The sequence below is a fragment of the Dermacentor albipictus genome, unplaced genomic scaffold, assembly GCF_038994185.2.
Source record: "Dermacentor albipictus isolate Rhodes 1998 colony unplaced genomic scaffold, USDA_Dalb.pri_finalv2 scaffold_75, whole genome shotgun sequence".
NCBI lineage: Eukaryota > Metazoa > Arthropoda > Arachnida > Ixodida > Ixodidae > Dermacentor > Dermacentor albipictus.
In genome coordinates this window covers 310001-322500 of record NW_027225629.1, presented here as the reverse complement: position 1 = coordinate 322500, position 12500 = coordinate 310001, and the positions used below count along the sequence as shown (strand labels likewise).

General features: G+C 55.6%; 3 non-coding genes across 3 annotated transcripts; 2 read left to right on the top strand and 1 right to left on the bottom strand.

The window, feature by feature from the left end:
• Positions 1-3230: 3230 nt before the first annotated feature.
• Positions 3231-3422, bottom strand: LOC139053179 (U2 spliceosomal RNA). Its single transcript, XR_011510276.1, has one exon. It is a non-coding gene; the product is annotated as a U2 spliceosomal RNA (small nuclear RNA).
• Positions 3423-8780: 5358 nt separating this feature from the next.
• Positions 8781-10595, top strand: LOC139053200 (small subunit ribosomal RNA). Its single transcript, XR_011510296.1, has one exon. It is a non-coding gene; the product is annotated as a small subunit ribosomal RNA (ribosomal RNA).
• A 1237-nt stretch (positions 10596-11832) lies between these two features.
• On the top strand, positions 11833-11985 carry LOC139053165 (5.8S ribosomal RNA). The gene has a single exon (XR_011510262.1). It is a non-coding gene; the product is annotated as a 5.8S ribosomal RNA (ribosomal RNA).
• The last annotated feature ends 515 nt before the right edge of the window (positions 11986-12500 follow it).

The following is a 12500-nucleotide window of genomic DNA, read 5'->3' as shown; positions in this document are numbered from 1 at the left end:
ACCGAGGCCCGCACCTGCTCAATCAACGCCAACTCAATTTAAGGAAGCTGATCGAAACCATCCAGTTTGGGAAAAGCTAATTTATGCAGTAGCATTCTTTTTATTATTATTGTGAGAGACGTGAAATACACACCACGAAATGAACGTCCGCTTGTTACCCTTTTGTTACTGCGGTGCGAAATCATCGCGCGTAATACCGATTCAATTTTGTCTTGTTTGGTGGTCTGTCAGCACTTTGTGTTCTTCAAGAAAATCAGCTACAGGCTTTTAAATTATGTGCGCGAAACTTTTCTCCATCTGCCACCCGGAACATATTTAAAGAAGAGAGAAAGCAGCCGGGGCCTTGAGATTTCGAAAATGCCGCGCTCTGAAATTTTCACATCAGCCATTGGGAAGATAATTATTATCCGTCACAAACAAAAAAAAAAAAACAGCTTTGAAATGAGCATTGATAGTGGCCACGTTTTTTCGGGGCATGTCTTGATGAAATAATTGCAGTTCAGTTCGTTGGTTCAATTGCATTTGTTGGCTCCTTGCAGCATGTCTAGATTTCATCTTTTTCAGTATTCCTAGTGTTCTCATTGTAGTATGAATAACCTGCAGATTTTTCGTTGTTGTTGTTATGCGTTATACAATGCTGAGCGATGTTTTTCCTTTCCTTGAAGCTAGCCATAGAAGTATAAAACTTTCTATAAACTCATTACAATAAGAATCCAGCATACGGTTCATCATCGGCTCGATAAACGTTCGGGAAGTGGCGACTTTTAATGCCGTGATCATGAAGCTTAACAGCAGAGCGTGTTCATCAGATATGCCAGGGGTGACGTAACGCAAGGCGTGAATCGAATCTAAGATTGAAATGGCGTTCTGAATTCTTTTGGTTCCAGATAGAACAAACAAAAATATATAAAAAAAGCATGTCATTGATTGTCATTCAAACCTCAAGAGCGCGTGGAGAAAGTGTTCCGGTTTACATTCGGCAAATCGAAATGAACGGCTAAAATTAACCTATCGTCTGGTTTCATGCGGGAGATCACGTGCGCACGCAAATTTCTTCGTACGGGAATTTTATGAAGTGAAGGCGGCTACAGATCATTTCCTTTGTCTAGTTCATGTTCGTAGGCGCAAATTGCAAACGTAATACTTGGAGGAACGTTTCCACTAATCTACAGGGGCTCTCTCATTTCTCCGATTGCTCGCAAACACATTGCATTGCTAGTCGTGACGTTTCACAGTGACGTTTCACCATGCCCGTCGAAGTTGATTACCAGTACCGCGCCAGCGTCGACCGGCCGGCGAAGCGACGAACTCAGCAGCGCATGCGCGAGGCCCTACAACACCCCAACCGAGCTACCCTGCTTATCGGAGAGAGCGAGTGCGCGTGAACGCGGGCTCGTCTGACGATCTGGATTAAAGAAAAAAAAAAAGTGTGTCCGAGATATTGACAAAGACAAGTGGTCGCTGTCGCTCTGAGTCTTAGCGCGTTATAGAAAACGTGGGATGGCGGTGCTTCCTCGAGGGTCTAAAAGTACAATCTTCGAACTAGCGCTCCCGGCGGAACGTGGAGCTAGCATCCTTCTTCTTGGAACGGTTTGCAATGGACTGCTTGAATGTGCCGACCACGCGTCACGGGTCGCGTATAGAGCCAACGTTTGGCAAGAACGCGTCTAGCACAACCGATCGCGGTTGCGATAACCCATCGTTGGTAGCGAAAAAAAGAAAGAAAGAAAAAAAAAACACCTACCCGCAGCTTGTTAGCAGTAACCGTAAATGTGGTTCTAAATATAGGTTCGCTGGTCACTGAAACTTTCTCATAACGCACACCACTGTAGTCCAAAAAGAACAAAGCACGCACAATGGATATGATACAGCCGTCACCGCATGATTTCGCGTTTTCCTTATTGCATTACTTTCGTGGGCATGCGCGCTAGGGCCACGCAGGCCAGGAGGCAAGGGGAAAAATAAATAAGAAATGATACGCGATCCTCAGCATTGACTTGGCTGATGTGGCACTCGCATTTATGTTCTTTACCTTAGGCGAGCGCAACGCGCCAACTGAACTCCAATTTCCCATAACGGAAATTCGTATTTGGCCATTTGGTTGTATTTTTGGCTGATGTTCGCGTTTTTCGCCCGAGCATGCGCTTCACTGCGCCGCTCGTTGCCCCTTCAATGCGGCTTCACTGCCCTGCAGGCGTGTTCTGCGTCAAGCCGAACCACCAGGCAAAAAGCCTGGGCGCCGCCATCTTGTTGAGAGCGGCGCCGGGGACACAATCGCGCCTAGCTCATTGAGTTTTCCCCCAAAACTGAACGAAATAGCCTTATTTAAATGAGAAAGATGCCGCGAGTGCCGCAACGAAGGACCTTAAGGATTACCGAAGGGTAACTGAGGGCGACGCGACGAGCTTTGGAAAGAAGAATGATGGGTGTAGCGCTACGGGGGATAAGAATAGAGCAGATTCGGGGGGTGAGCGAACAAACGCGAGCTAATGACACCTTAGTTTAAACCAAGAAAAAGAAATGGGCGTGCGCAGGGCATGCAATGTGGGGGGAAGATCATCAATTAAGGGTTACCGACTGAATTCCAAGAGAAGGGAAGCGTAGCACGGGGTGGCGGAAATTTAGGAGGGCAGATTAGATTAGGAAGGGCGCAGGCACTAGACGGCGACCGTGACCGGGCTTACACGTGACCGGGGTGCTTGGAGAATAATGGGAGAGGTCTTTGCCCTGCAGTGGTCGTAGCCAGCAGGATGATGATGACGAAAAGGTAGCAACAGGTATTCATAACATACAGGTTGGAAAGCTGAGGCACCTCTGAACCCTTGAATATATTTCGCCACACTTGGCCATACGACAAGTTTGTTTTCGAGGCGCTCGGTCCCACTGCAGCGAAAATGTTGCCGGAAATCGGGCACTCCATTTTTGTTTCATAGGGAACCTTTCTTCCACTAGGGCAGCGGATTTTCGCAGGGCGAGCTTGCTGTCGTTTACGGATCAAAGCGATAGTGAACTCCAAAATGCAGTGTTGGCTTTGAGTGGGACTTACATTGATTGCAAAACCCACGGCTAATCACCCTTCCCCCCCCCCCCCCCCCCAAGTGGCTCATTACAGCAGACAATCGTTCAGAAACACCGGCATCGTTGCGTATAGTATGGGAATGGTGCGTGTCACGTGAGTGCTCGCTTCGAGCTTGTGTTCTTCATTTTGATTGAATGAAGTCTCACCTAAGTGAGCGGGGGCCGATCCCGGAGGTAGTGCAATACCGGGCCGACCTGCGGCGGAGGTGAAGCAGGCTTCAAGCACTCCGCCAACTTCCAAAAATAGGTTTAATATCGTGGGTCCATATAGAACCCGTATCAGATATTAAGCTGATAAGAACAGATACTACACTTTGATCTTAGCCAAAAGGCCGAGAAGCGATGTCTTTCACTTCACTCCATTGTACCACTGCCTTGTGGGTGCCCTGGCGACATTGGTAACCTCAGCAACAGCGTGGGCAATCTTATAAAACCCAGCCCGTCTAGAGACTCTATGCTCTCTATCTCGCGAATCAACTCGCGACGCCTCAGTCTTTCACTGTTAACGAAACGCCGTCGCGTAGAAACGAGACCCGAGCGCAAGCTTGTTCGCAAGGCAAAACCAACGAAGGCAACCTCGTAGAAAACGGAACAGGCGAGCGGAAAACACGCGCAAGGGGAATGCTTACTTCCGTCTGAATGCGACCGCTCAAGGCGGCTTTCTTTGAGGCCTTCGTTTCAAGCCCGTGCGCAAGTGTAATACACTACGCGCATTTCCCTCATTTCCTTTTATTTACCGCAAGGCCCACTGAAAGTTTTCATACGGCACAGGCCGGGACGGATTGCAACGTGTCGATTCGACCGCTAGAATTAGGTAGCGCGCCTCATGTACGAATGAAAGAGAATGAAAAAAAAAAAATAAATAAATATAGAAAAGGCTGCGCACTCCTTCCAACCGGAAACATAGAGGGCAGGAAGATCGCCATGTGGAGCACAGGTGTTGTTAAAAAAGAAAGAAAGAAAGAAAGAAATAGCGCTACCCCATCATCTTTACCGTGTGCGTGTATACACACACACGCACACATATGCACGCGCACGCACGCGCGCGCGCGCACGCACACACACACACACACACACACACACACACACACACACATACGCACACATGCTAGCATAGCTTAAGCACAGCTGGAAAGCTCAGCCTTGCGCAAGAAAAAAGGACCACGCCCTTTCGCAAGCCCCTTTGAAACTTTTAAATGAGAAACATGTGTACAGCGAGGTCGTTCGAAACTGGCGCGAAAACGCATCCGCGCCATCTGTGTGCGGAACTAGGAAAACCTACGGCCTTCGCCATACAGAAAGAAAGGTAGATGGCGCGAGCTAACGCTCCGTTGCATACTAAGAACGAGAGCTAGTGAATAATGGCAGAAACGTCTTGGGAAGAGAGAAAAAAACAACAACAACAAAAAAAAAGAAAGACACGCAAGTTGTTGGCTCGCGCAAGCATTCTATTTTACAGCGAGTAAAGAGCATAGCAACTTCTCACAAGAGCAGCAAGAAAGACAAGAAGAACGTGAGAGAGGGGGAGAAACAGGCGCGTTTCTTTGGAATGCAGAGCATGCTGCACACACTATGAAGTGCCAAAGAGACGGGGAAAGCAGATGGCGCGATTGTGTATGTCCTCAAAGCTTGAAAACAATTTCTAAACTACAAGGTGTGCCGAAGTCCGCCTACTCTCATCAGGTTGCTCCCGCCTCCAATTGCATTTAAATTAAAATTACAGTCGCCTCAGAGGCAGAGAGAGAGAGAGAGAGAGAGAAAATGTGTACACTTGCTTCGCGCAGCTGCACCCGTTCAAATTTTACAGCAACAAGAGCACTCCCGCAGGCACAAAGTCCGCTGCCGCGTCCGCCGGGGCGGAATGCACTCGCTTCCGTAAATTGTCGTGCGGCAGACTGCTGCATCGTAGCACACCTGAAACCGCGCAGACGTCAGCGATCGCCGCGAGATCGCTGCGAGCGCTAAAGTCCGAAACCACGTCCGCCGGGGCGGCGGGAGCTCGATACCCCTTCACGAAACTTCTGCGTGTACACCGCCGCACGGCCACGGCGGAGTCGCTGGCATCCTGCGCGCAGTTGCATTGCGTCGCGCCGGGAATCGTTGAAGCCCCACGCAGACGTCGGCGTCGGCCCCGACCTGGCTGCGAGCGCTCGAAGAGACCAAGTCCGAAGCCACGTGAGCCGGGGCGGTGTGAGCGCGACTAAGTCCGAGACGACGTCAGCCGGGGCGGCGTGAGCGAGACCAAGTCCGAGACTACGTCAGCCGGGGCGGCGTGAGCGAGACCAAGTCCGAGACTACGTCAGCCGGGGCGTCGACTAAGTCCGAGACGACGTCAGCCGGGGCGTCGAGCACGCCGCGGTCGCTTTTCCCACTCTTACTCGAAAAATGGCGAAGGGGCCGCGCTAGCGTGCCTTGAATCGGTGAGCGGCGGTACCGCGGCGATCGCGAGAGCTCAAATCGGCCGTGCCAAGGCCAAATATTGGCGCTCGGCTCGGCGCAGTACGCCGCCTTGTCGCACGAGTACGGCCCCGTGGAGGTCTGGTCACTTATCGCTGCTCTTATAAGGGGCCGTACCGCCCTGGCCGACGTTGTACCGTAGTGCCGTTTTCGGCTTGCGCGTGTTCGTGGTGGTGTCCGCGCACCGCTCCGCACTCGAGAATCGTGCCCACGACGACGCGAGCGCTCGGAAGAGACGCAAGTCCGAAACCACGTGAGCCGGGGCGGTGTGAGCGCGACTAAGTCCGAGACGACGTCAGCCGGGGCGGCGTGAGCGAGACTAAGTCCGAGACTACGTCAGCCGGGGCGTCGACCAAGTCCGAGACGACGTCAGCCGGGGCGTCGAGCACGCCGCGCGCGCTTTTCCCACTCTTACTCGAAAAATGGCGAAGGGGCCGCGCTAGCGTGCCTTGAATCGGTGAGCGGCGGTACCGCGGCGATCGCGAGAGCTCAAATCGGCCGTGCCAAAGCCAAATATTGGCGCTCGGCTCGGCGCAGTACGCCGCCTTGTCGCACGAGTACGGCCCCGTGGAGGTCTGGTCACTTATCGCTGCTCTTATAAGGGGCCGTACCGCCCTGGCCGACGTTGTACCGTAGTGCCGTTTTCGGCTTGCGCGTGTTCGTGGTGGTGTCCGCGCACCGCTCCGCACTCGAGAATCGTGCCCACGACGACGCGAGCGCTCGGAAGAGACGAAAGTCCGAAACCACGTGAGCCGGGGCGGTGTGAGCGCGACTAAGTCCGAGACGACGTCAGCCGGGGCGGCGTGAGCGAGACTAAGTCCGAGACTACGTCAGCCGGGGCGTCGACCAAGTCCGAGACGACGTCAGCCGGGGCGTCGAGCACGCCGCGCGCGCTTTTCCCACTCTTACTCGAAAAATGGCGAAGGGGCCGCGCTAGCGTGCCTTGAATCGGTGAGCGGCGGTACCGCGGCGATCGCGAGAGCTCAAATCGGCCGTGCCAAAGCCAAATATTGGCGCTCGGCTCGGCGCAGTACGCCGCCTTGTCGCACGAGTACGGCCCCGTGGAGGTCTGGTCACTTATCGCTGCTCTTATAAGGGGCCGTACCGCCCTGGCCGACGTTGTACCGTAGTGCCGTTTTCGGCTTGCGCGTGTTCGTGGTGGTGTCCGCGCACCGCTCCGCACTCGAGAATCGTGCCCACGACGACGCGAGCGCTCGGAAGAGACGAAAGTCCGAAACCACGTGAGCCGGGGCGGTGTGAGCGCGACTAAGTCCGAGACGACGTCAGCCGGGGCGGCGTGAGCGAGACTAAGTCCGAGACTACGTCAGCCGGGGCGACGAGCACGCCGCGCGCGCTTTTCGCACTCTTACTCGAAAAATGGCGAAGGGGCCGCGCTAGCGTGCCTTGAATCGGTGAGCGGCGGTACCGCGGCGATCGCGAGAGCTCAAATCGGCCGTGCCAAGGCCAAATATTGGCGCTCGGCTCGGCGCAGTACGCCGCCTTGTCGCACGAGTACGGCCCCGTGGAGATCTGGTCACTTATCGCTGCTCATATAAGGGGGCCGTACCGCCCTGGCCGACGTTGTACCGTAGTGCCATTTTCGGCTTGCGCGTGTTCGTGGTGGTGTCCGCGCACCGCTCCGCACTCGAGAATCGTGCCCACGACGACGCGAGCGCTCGGAAGAGACGGAAGTCCGAAACCACGTGAGCCGGGGCGGTGTGAGCGCGACTAAGTCCGAGACGACGTCAGCCGGGGCGGCGTGAGCGAGACTAAGTCCGAGACTACGTCAGCCGGGGCGACGAGCACGCCGCGCGCGCTTTTCGCACTCTTACTCGAAAAATGGCGAAGGGGCCGCGCTAGCGTGCCTTGAATCGGTGAGCGGCGGTACCGCGGCGATCGCGAGAGCTCAAATCGGCCGTGCCAAGGCCAAATATTGGCGCTCGGCTCGGCGCAGTACGCCGCCTTGTCGCACGAGTACGGCCCCGTGGAGATCTGGTCACTTATCGCTGCTCATATAAGGGGGCCGTACCGCCCTGGCCGACGTTGTACCGTAGTGCCGTTTTCGGCTTGCGCGTGTTCGTGGTGGTGTCCGCGCACCGCTCCGCACTCGAGAATCGTGCCCACGACGACGCGAGCGCTCGGAAGAGACAGAAGTCCGAAACCACCTGAGCCGGGCCGCGGCGGGAGCTCGACGCCCGTCACGCAACTTTGGCGTACAAGCCACCGCACGGCCGCGACTGAGTCGTCGCCACCGTCCGGCTGGCTGCACTATAGCACGCCGGGAACCGGGAAAGAACCGCGCAGAGGTCGTCGTTTTGCCGCGGCGTTGGCGCGAGCGCGCGAAGAGACAAAGTCCGAAACGGCGTCAGCCGGGGTGTCGAGCACGCCGCCCGCGCCGGTCGCACTCGTGCTCGGAAACGGCGAAAGGGCCGCGCTAGCGTGCGGCCCCGTAGGGGCACAGAAAGGCGATTGTTCTGGAAACCGCGCTGTCCATAGGCGAGAGATTGCCGTTCGCGCATTCGGTCGACGCGCTGCGCTTTCACGACTTCGGCATTGCGCTGCCGACGTAAGCTTTCCATCTCGCTCGCGGCGCTGCGAGGCGGCACGATTTTCGCCAAACGCTCGTCGAAAGTGGCACGAGTACGGCCCCATGGAGATTTGGGAACTTATCGCTGCTATTATATGGGGGTCCCAGAGAGCAGTCGCCCCCAAAAGCGACCTGGGTGTTTGATATGCGGCGGGCTTCGTGCCCGTCAAGCGTGTCCCCGGTATCGCTCCCGTGGATCCCACAGCTGACGTCTGCAGCCTCATCCGCTTGATGCGTTAGGGGCTGGTTGTCGGACGACGCTTTCTCCACGATATCGAGTTGTGTTCCGCATCGTCCTCGGACGAGTCAAATGCGAAAGCGCCGAAGGCGCGGGCGTGACCCGTCGCCTGGCGGCTTTGCCGTCTCGGCTACGTTGCAAGTGTCGGTCGGTCCACCTGTGCTGCGGGCTCAAGAGAAACCGCAAGCCGTGATCGAGTCGACACAACCAGTCTATCGAGAATGTTGCGTGCTTCTTGCCGCGTGGCGATACCCGGCCCTTCGGGGAGGGCGCCGTAGCGAGCTCGAACGCCGTCGTCTCGGACTGTGCAAAGTGCTACTCTTTGCAAGAACGAAGCGTGCTGGGGCGCCTGAAGGTGGCCTCGGCATCGCAAAAACGGCGTCCGGCCTGCTTGACAGGCGGGACGCGCAGTTGAACGATTACCTGGTTGATCCTGCCAGTAATCATATGCTTGTCTCAAAGATTAAGCCATGCATGTCTAAGTACATGCCGAAATAAGGCGAAACCGCGAATGGCTCATTAAATCAGTTATGGTTCCTTAGATCGTTTCTTCCTACTTGGATAACTGTGGCAATTCTAGAGCTAATACATGCAGTGAGCCTGAAGCCCTTTGGGCGACGGGTGCTTTTATTAGACCAAGATCGATCGGGTTTCGGCCCGTATTGTGTGGTGACTCTGGATAACTTTGTGCTGATCGCATGGCCACGAGCCGGCGACGTTTCTTTCAAGTGTCTGCCTTATCAACTTTCGATGGTAGGTTACTTGCTTACCATGGTTGTTACGGGTAACGGAGAATCAGGGTTCGATTCCGGAGAGGGAGCCTGAGAAACGGCTACCACATCCAAGGAAGGCAGCAGGCGCGCAAATTACCCACTCCCGGCACGGGGAGGTAGTGACGAAAAATAACAATACGGGACTCTTTTGAGGCCCCGTAATTGAAATGAGTACACTCTAAATCCTTTAACGAGGATCAATTGGAGGGCAAGTCTGGTGCCAGCAGCCGCGGTAATTCCAGCTCCAATAGCGTATACTAAAGCTGCTGCGGTTAAAAAGCTCGTAGTTGGATCTCAGTTCCAGACGAGTAGTGCATCTACCCGATGCGACGGCTCGGACTGAACATCATGCCGGTCCTTTCTTGGTGCACTTCATTGTGTGCCTCGAGAAGGCCGGTGCTTTTACTTTGAAAAAATTAGAGTGCTCAACGCAGGCGAGTCGCCTGAATAAACTTGCATGGAATAATAGAACAAGACCTCGTTTCTGTTCTGTTGGTTTTTGGAATACGAGGTAATGATTAAGAGGGACAGACGGGGGCATTCGTATTGCGGCGCTAGAGGTGAAATTCTTGGACCGTCGCAAGACGAACTACTGCGAAAGCATTTGCCAAGAATGTTTTCTTTGATCAAGAACGAAAGTCAGAGGTTCGAAGGCGATCAGATACCGCCCTAGTTCTGACCATAAACGATGCCAACCAGCGATCCGCCTGAGTTACTCAAATGACTCGGCGGGCAGCTTCCGGGAAACCAAAGTGTTTGGGTTCCGGGGGAAGTATGGTTGCAAAGCTGAAACTTAAAGGAATTGACGGAAGGGCACCACCAGGAGTGGAGCCTGCGGCTTAATTTGACTCAACACGGGAAAACTTACCCGGCCCGGACACTGGGAGGATTGACAGATTGAGAGCTCTTTCTTGATTCGGTGGATGGTGGTGCATGGCCGTTCTTAGTTGGTGGAGCGATTTGTCTGGTTAATTCCGATAACGAACGAGACTCTAGCCTATTAAATAGGTGCGGGGTTCCCAGCACCTTACAACCTTCTTAGAGGGACAAGCGGCTCCTAGCCGCACGAAACAGAGCAATAACAGGTCTGTGATGCCCTTAGATGTCCGGGGCCGCACGCGCGCTACACTGAAGGAAGCAGCGTGTCTTTATCCCTGTCTGAAAAGACTGGGTAACCCGTGGAACTTCTTTCGTGATTGGGATAGGGGCTTGCAATTGTTCCCCTTGAACGAGGAATTCCCAGTAAGCGCGAGTCATAAGCTCGCGTTGATTACGTCCCTGCCCTTTGTACACACCGCCCGTCGCTACTACCGATTGAATGATTTAGTGAGGTCTTCGGACCGATGTCCGGCGCGGCCTTTCGGTTGCGCCGGTCTGTTGGAAAGATGACCAAACTTGATCATTTAGAGGAAGTAAAAGTCGTAACAAGGTTTCCGTAGGTGAACCTGCGGAAGGATCATTACCGGATTGTTCGAGGGTGACGAGCGCCATTGTTTCTACCCCGTGTGGGTGAAGCAGCTCGCTGCGCCCGACGCTTTCCGCCGCTGGCCCCGCTTGGACGCGGGGACGGCTATACCCGAACATGCCGGGGATTGCCCGAATTTCGAAGGGCGCCCCGTGCCAAATTTGTTGCGCCCAGTGGACGCCGGCTGCAACCTTGGACGGTTGGCTTGGCCGCGCCCGCGGGTAGAAACGGCGTAACGCACACTGTTGGGTGGGCTTTCTGAAGTCCGCCTCGGCACTCTTGCGCGGAATGGGAGTAAGACGACCCGACCTGCTGCTCTTGCCCAGTACGAGGGGAACGGCGAAGCGTGCGGTCGGTCAAGGAACTGACGGTCGAGAGCTAATGCCGCTGCCGCTTAGTACACACGGAACCGTGGTGCGAGCGCTCTCCCGTCCTCCGCGGCAAACGCTGCCGAGTCTGAAAAGGCTGGCGGCTGCCGGTCGCTTCCTGCGGCGAGTGTGGAGTAACGACCCGACTTTGTTGCTGCCCAAGTACTAAAGGAACGGTGCGGCGCTCGGTCGGTCATGGAACCGGCGGTATTGAGGGTGCGGCTGCCAAGTACGGAAGGAACCGTGGCCTAAAGCACTCTCCCGTCCTCCGCGGCAAATTCCACCGCGCCCGAAAGGGCCGGAGGCTGCCGGTCGGCTCCCGCTCGTGACGCGCGAGGTGTCGAGTTCGCGGTTCAATGCGACGACGTCTGCAGGCTATTTGCCCGCCGCCGAGGGAAAGGCGGCGTTGCTGCGAAGTACCGAAGGAAACGCGGCTTTGCTACGTCGGAAGCGTTCTGCGGTTTGCGGACTTGTGCGCTTTGGGAAGGCGCCGCACGTCGAAAGAGGAAGTACGGACAGACGAGGGACTGTAATCCCGTATTCGAACGCACTTGCGGCCAGGCCCTTGCTGGCTTCGTCTTCCGCCTCAAGTAGACTTGTTGTGGCTCCGGCGCAGAGAGCCGTCCCTGGCACTGGCCGAGTGGCTTTGGAGAGCTGCGCGAGTACGCGCGCGCCAAGCTCTTGTCTTTCGTCTCGAGTAGGCTGTTGGATCAGCAGCGGTCATGCGGAAACGCGTGACCGCCGAACGAAAGAGCGAAACAGGAGTAGCGCACGCCGAAAGGCGCTCTTCGAAACCACACACAGGGAGACGCCACGTGCCTGAAACACTGGTTGTACTGTACTGAATTGAACAAACTATTTTTCACGACTCTAAGCGGTGGATCACTCGGTTCTCGGGTCGATGAAGAACGCAGCCAGTTGCGAGACTTGGTGTGAATTGCAGGACACACTGAGCACTGATTCTTTGAACGCACATTGCGGCCTTGGGTCTTCCCTTGGCTTCGTCTGTCTGAGGGTCGGATCACATATCAAGAGAGCCTTCGGCGCACAGGGAACGTGCGTCCGTCGACTCGTTTTGACCGCGTCGGCATCATGGACAGTACGTTGAGCGCTGAAGCCACGCGCCAGCAACCTCACGAGAAGGAGACGGTGGCGAGCCGTCGTGCCAAATCTTCGAAGAGACGGAAACGAGGCATTACTACTGCAGCGTGACGAGTGCGCGCCTCTGGCAAGACCGCCGCAGGATGGAGTCGGATACCTGCAGGGAAAGAGCGGTCCAAGCTCGAGGCGCGAACGTCTGTTGCCTTGTAGCGCGCACCTTTGCGAGAGAGTCGGAAGCGATCGCAATTTGCGTTGTTTGCCTTCGGAGTACGTCGAGCTCCAGAGCTGGTCGCTCGCTCACGTCACCGCAGCTGTGTGGGCGCCCTTCCGGGCTTCGTCGCACGAATGGGAATCGGCAGATTCGTGCGAGGAGCGGGGAGGAGAAGGGTGGCCCCCGAAAGCGGTTCGACGCGAGAGCGCCGTCTGCGAGCGA